Source organism: Otolemur garnettii, unplaced genomic scaffold, assembly GCF_000181295.1.
Source record: "Otolemur garnettii isolate 467f Iridium unplaced genomic scaffold, OtoGar3 scaffold00005, whole genome shotgun sequence".
Lineage (NCBI taxonomy): Eukaryota > Metazoa > Chordata > Mammalia > Primates > Galagidae > Otolemur > Otolemur garnettii.
This window is the reverse complement of record NW_003852400.1, coordinates 46,130,716-46,136,857: the sequence shown is the minus strand read 5'-3', so window position 1 is coordinate 46,136,857 and position 6,142 is coordinate 46,130,716.

Here is a 6,142-nt window from a genome sequence, read left to right as displayed (position 1 = left end):
AAACACTCAAATATTACCTTGTGAAATTTCCTTTAAAAATAACTAACTACAAAATTACATATATGATGCAGGTGTTATTATGTAGCAGCTGAGTCTCAGAAATGAACCAAGCTGCTCAGTTAAATAGCTAAGCAGTTCTTGTTGAATCCTGTCTTTCCAGATAGAGAAGAAGAGAAATTTGACTAAATATAATAATATTAAAAAATTACATCCAAATTCAATGACTATGTGACCAAAATAAGAACCAATGAGCAGATTAATCTCAAACTCCCGGCCCTCATGCTCCATCTTTATTCTGACCATACATACTTGTACATCCTGTTGTGTCCACAAACTAAGAGGTATCTGTCTTTATCTCTGAAATATCAGTTTAATGTTCTCCATCAAAATCAGTTTAATTTTCTCAATCACTAAGGCTTAAAAGTATACATTTATCTTTCAGTTCTAATTTGATTCCAAATCTCCTATCTAACCAGTTACTGAGTTCTAGAAATTGTTCTGCTGAGATGAGAGCAAAGATAGGCATTATTTCTTGTTTCCTTTCTTTCGCCTCAAGCCAGAAAGAGGAAGAGAAATCCTAAATGTAACAGCCACAGTTCAATCATTTGCTTATCACTGGAAAGGAGTCTCTGAATATAAAAATAGCCCTTGCCTAGAACCGGGTTATCAAAATCTATTCTCGTCACAGCTACTCACTGGCCCTGTGACATCAGATAAGACACTTCCCTTTTCTGCGGAGTCAGGTCCCTGATCTTCATAATGGAAGGGGAAGTGGGTGGTTCACCAAGACACCTTTCAGATCTAAAGTGGTGGGATCCTCTTCTCACGCTGGCTCCGTTCTTTCCATTCTTCACTGTACCCTCCTACACAGAGGCATTCATCACTTAGTGGGTACATGTTTGCATGGCTATATAAATCTCCTCAGCTCTTTGCCCTAAAATCTACCTCTGACCAAAAGATTTAGCTTTCTAAAACATCTTTTTTGTATCATGTCCTTATGTAAATTAGCAATGTTAACTAAATAAAGTCATATTCTAGATCTTTCCTAATCATCCTCCACAAAAATTTCTTGCCATGAAAACCAACTATGTAATCAAACTTTCTGTTCCAGTCTGGATCACCCATTTTTATTTTTTTTTATAGAGATAGAGTCTCAGTTTGCCACCCTCAGTAGAGTGCTATGGCATCACAGCTCACAGCAACCTCCAACTCCTGGGCTCAGGCAATTCTCTTTCCTTAGCCTCCTGAGTAGCTGGGACTACAGGCCCCTGCCATAATGCCCGGCTATTTTTTTTTTTGGTTGCAGTTTGGCCAGGGCCAGGTTAGGCTGATGCCCTACTCACTGAGCCACAGGTGCCGCCCAGATCACCCATTTAAAAAAAGAAAAAAGTACACTGAGTTTTCTCATCTCTACTCTTTTGCATGTTTTTGTCTGTACCATTCTTCTCTACCTGGACTGTCTTCTTCATTTCTTGCTACCCACTGACATTTTCCCAAGCTCATATCTCCCATCCTATAAAAAACTCTATGCTCATTACTTTAAACCAAAGTGATTTGTCCTGCATTTTAACTCTAATATCAAATGAGAAGACTTGGGTCTAGTCAGTTATGGGGAGAGGGGGCTCTCAGGCTCTCGGGGACAGAGACACTTCTCTTGTTGGGACCTGTGATGGAGGATCCCCATTGCTATTTTACCCCCGTCATCTTGCTGACATTTTTTAAAGCATGACTCCAGCACAGACTCTTGGTGCCCTGCCCGTAAGTCATCTGTACTCTGCATGCCAACAGCAACTCATTGTGAGCACCTGGATTTCTCTGGCTGAAGACTGTCTCTGGCTTCTGTGCAAACAGGTGAAAAAGTTCCAGAGAACTAACACCCTGGGAGGTGTTCTCAACAAATGATAGGCAAGTGTTTGTAGATAAATACCTCAGTTTCTTTGCTCTTAAGGTAACATAGTTCAGAGGAGTATTCTCTGCAGTCTTCTGGAGGTCACCAGTGGGGTTGAGCTCCAGATGCCCTCAATGTTAACCTATAGACTGTACCCTCTATTACCTGTGCTTTCTTCACAGGCTGATTTTTCTCTCTCTCTTTGTCTCTCTCTTTTTTTCTCTTTTTCTATATATATGTGCATATACACACACACTTCTATATATAAATATATATATTTTCTATATATTTTGTTTGTTATTTAAAGATGGAGTCTTCCCAATCAGGCAAGAGAAGGTGATCAAGGGTATCCAAATAGGGTCAGAGGAGATCAAACTCTCACTCTTCGCTGATGACATGATCCTATACCTGGAAAATCCCAGAGACTCAACTTCAAAACTCTTAGAGGTGATCAAGGAATACAGCAGCGTCTCAGGATACAAAATCAAGACTTACAAGTCAGTAGCTTTTAAATATGTCAACAATAGTCAAGCTAAAAAAACAATCAAGGACTCTATTCCTTTTACAATAGTGCCAAAGAAGACGAAGTATCTAGGAATTTATCTAACAAAGGATGTGAAAGATCTCTATCAAGAAAGCTATGAAACTCTGAGAAAAGAAATAGCTGAAGATGTTAATAAATGGAAAAACATACCATGTTCGTGACTGGGAAGAATCAACATTGTTAAAATGTCCATACTACCCAAAGCAATCTACAGATTTAATGCAATTCCTATTAAAGCACTATTGTCATCCTTCAAAGAACTTGAAAAAATAGTACTTTGTTTTATATGGAATCAGAAAAAAAACCTTGAATAGCAAATACATCACTCAGAAATAAGAACAAATCAGGAGGTATCACATTACCAGACTTTAGGCTATACTATAAATCTATAGTGATCAAACAGCATGGTACTGGCACAAAAACAGAGCAGTAGATTTATGGAACAGAAGAGATCAACCCAGCTACTTATCATTTGATCTTCAACAAGCCTATCAAAAATGTTCAGTGGGGGAAAGAGTCCCTATTTGACAAATGGTGCTGGATGAACTGGCTGGAGACCTGTAGAAGACTGAATCTGGACCCCCACCTTTCACCATTAACAAAAATTGATTCTCATTTTATAAATGATTTAAACTTAAGACATGAAACTATAAAAATACTAGAAGAGAGTGCAGGGAAAACACTTGAAGAAATTGGTCTGGGAGAATATTTTATGAGGAGGACCCCCTGGGCAATTGAAGTAACACCAAAAATACATTACTGGGATCTGATCAAACTAACAAGTTTTTACACAGCCAAGAGCACAATAAGTAAAGCTTCAGGCAACCTTCAGAATGGGAGAAGATTTTTGCACTTTATGCTTCTGACAAAGGTCTGATAACTAGAATCTACAGAGAACTCAAACTAATCAATAAGAAAAGAATACATAACCCCATTTCTATGTGGGCAAGAGACTTGAACAGAAACTTCTCTGATGAAGACAGGCACATGACCTACTGTTAGGTGATGTTCTTTCTAGACGTTAGAGAAGGACAGCTTGGCCATGGGTGCAAGCTCACTCCTAGAATTGTTTGAAAGCAAGAAACAACTATATACTCTTAGATGGCATGTAGCAAAATGTCTTTATTTTCCACTCCCCTTTATTGGGAGCTAGTCAGTACACCACATTGATCAATAATCCTAACATCCTCAATTCTTATCTTAAACTATAGAAAAGAAAGAAAGTCTGGGAAAGTGAGATAGCCATCATAAGATTAGCCTAAAGAAAGAAAGTCCGGGAAAGTAAGACAACCATCTTAAGCTAGCCTCAGGCTATTCCTCTCTGAAGACCTAAAAGAACAATACATTATCTGACTTCTATTGTTAAAGTTAAAGGTAGGATAAACAGAGGAGTAAAACCTTTCTCTTCTATGTACTCAATTAAATTTCTGATTAACAGGCTCCATGACTGTTTTCTTATGGTTTGGATATCCTGCAGTTACGGTGGAGTGTTTTACTCAACATCATTACGATGGAGTTTTTCTTTTCACTCACATCAACCTTCCAGTCTTGTCCTCTGCACAGATGGGCCGTTTCAATCCTTATCTGGCAGGCTGACTTGACTACACAGTCGGGGTTCCCTGTAGGAGAACCCTTGCCTGCAGGTCCCACTGTGTTTTCCCAGGTCGATTAGGGCCTCGACAAAAGCAAATAATACTCGCAAGTCTTTTAGTTCAGTTTCTGGAATTAAAAGAGCACATTTCATTTAATTTTTGTGGGGGTTTATCCCACAGCCTACAAACATATGAAAAAATGCTCATCGTCCTTAATCATCAGAGAAATGCAAATCAAAACCACTTTGAGATATCATCTAACTCTAGTAAGATTAGCCCACATCACAAAATCCCAAAACTACCGATGTTGGTGTGGATGTGGAGAGAAGGGAACACTTCTACACTGCTGGTGGAAATGCAAGCTAATATGGTCTTTTTGGAAAAAAGTTTGGAGAACACTCAAGGAACTAAAAGTAGACCTACTATTTGATCCTATAATTCCTCTACTAGGAATATACCCAGATGATCAAAAATTATTTTACAACAAAGACATCTGCTCCAGAATGTTTATTGCAGCCCAATTCATAATAGCCAAGATGTGGAAACAGTCCAAGTGCCCATTGACCCATGAATGGATTAACAAATTATGGTATATGTACACCATGGAATACTATGCAGCCATAACAAAAGATGGAGACTTCACATTTTTTATGTTTACCTGGATGGAGCTAGAACATATTCTTCTTAGTAAAGTATCCCAAGAATGTTAAAAAAAGATCCAATATACTCAATACTGCTACAAAATCAATATATAACCATCTACACAATCATACAAATGGCAAAACATAACTTCATAAAGTAGAAGGGAAGAGGAGAGAGAGGGTTGGGGATAGGGTATATGAGAGAAGGGAGGGTGTTTGGGGGGACCTTGCCTAATATGCATGATGCAATGGTACATTTCCAAACTGTTAAGAAATGAGTATAATTGTGATGAATGTGTTACTTGATTCAATGTAAACATTTCATATTGTATATTGAAGCAGTACCCCGAACCCCATAAACGCATCAATGTACAAAGTTATGATTTAATAAAAAATAATTAATTATGAAAAAATATAAGAATTCATGGGAATTCTTATATGGGAAAAAAATAAAAATAAGATAATGAAGATGGGGTCTTGCTATGTTGTCCAGGCTAGACTCAAACTCCTGGGTTCAACTGATCCACATCAACCTTCTGAGTAGGTGGGACTACAAGCATAAATGTGTTCTTTTTATCTTTTTTGTCTTGTTTTCATTTATACAACTTTATACAAATTTATATAATTTTTGAGAAAATTATAATTTTGCATATACTTTGAGATGTATTGATGGTTGTTTGTACATTATGTTCTCATAATTTAAAAAATGTCTAATATAGATTTAGGTTATCTATTTTTAATCCTAATGCTGTTTTTTGTCTTTCTCTTATTTTATTTCACATACTTGAAAGAATATTTATTTGTTTTTTCAATAAAGTATCTCTTTGTTCTGTTGATTCTCATTTCTGATTTTTGGCTGCAACAGCTTATATTACTCTTGTTTTGTTTTTTTTTTAACAAACTCCTACTTTTAATTGCTAGTTCTTCTTTTGCTCAGTTTACTACATTTCTACCTTTTTGAAATAAATGCAATTTATTTATTCTCAATTTGTCTTACCTTTTAGTCTATAGGTATGAAATGATACACTTCCATTCAAATATTAACTTAGGACCACCAGTTAGGACATAAAGTGCCTTGATTGCTATTGTTTTTAACTCCATTATGATTTAATTAGCAATATGTGTTACTTAGCAATCTAATATTTTATTTCCAAAATTATTGAAAGATTACAGAGCCAAAGATAAAAGATCGTTCTGTGGTGCGAGATGAAAGGAAAGTGGAGGCCAGTTTGTGCATTAAAATGGCTTATTCCACCTGGGTACAGGTGGGGTGCGATTTCCAGCCAGACCAGGAAGAAATCCACTTGGGTGGATACACTTGGTACAGTTGGGTAACGGGCAAATGGGGGTTTTAAAGGTCAGAAAGTGGGGGACGGGAAATTCCCTTTCCTGGGTTGGACATCTGTTGTAAGGGTGAGGATTGGCCCATTTACCTTTCCTAGGTGGGACATCTGGAGGGAGAGGGTAGGGGGTCCAC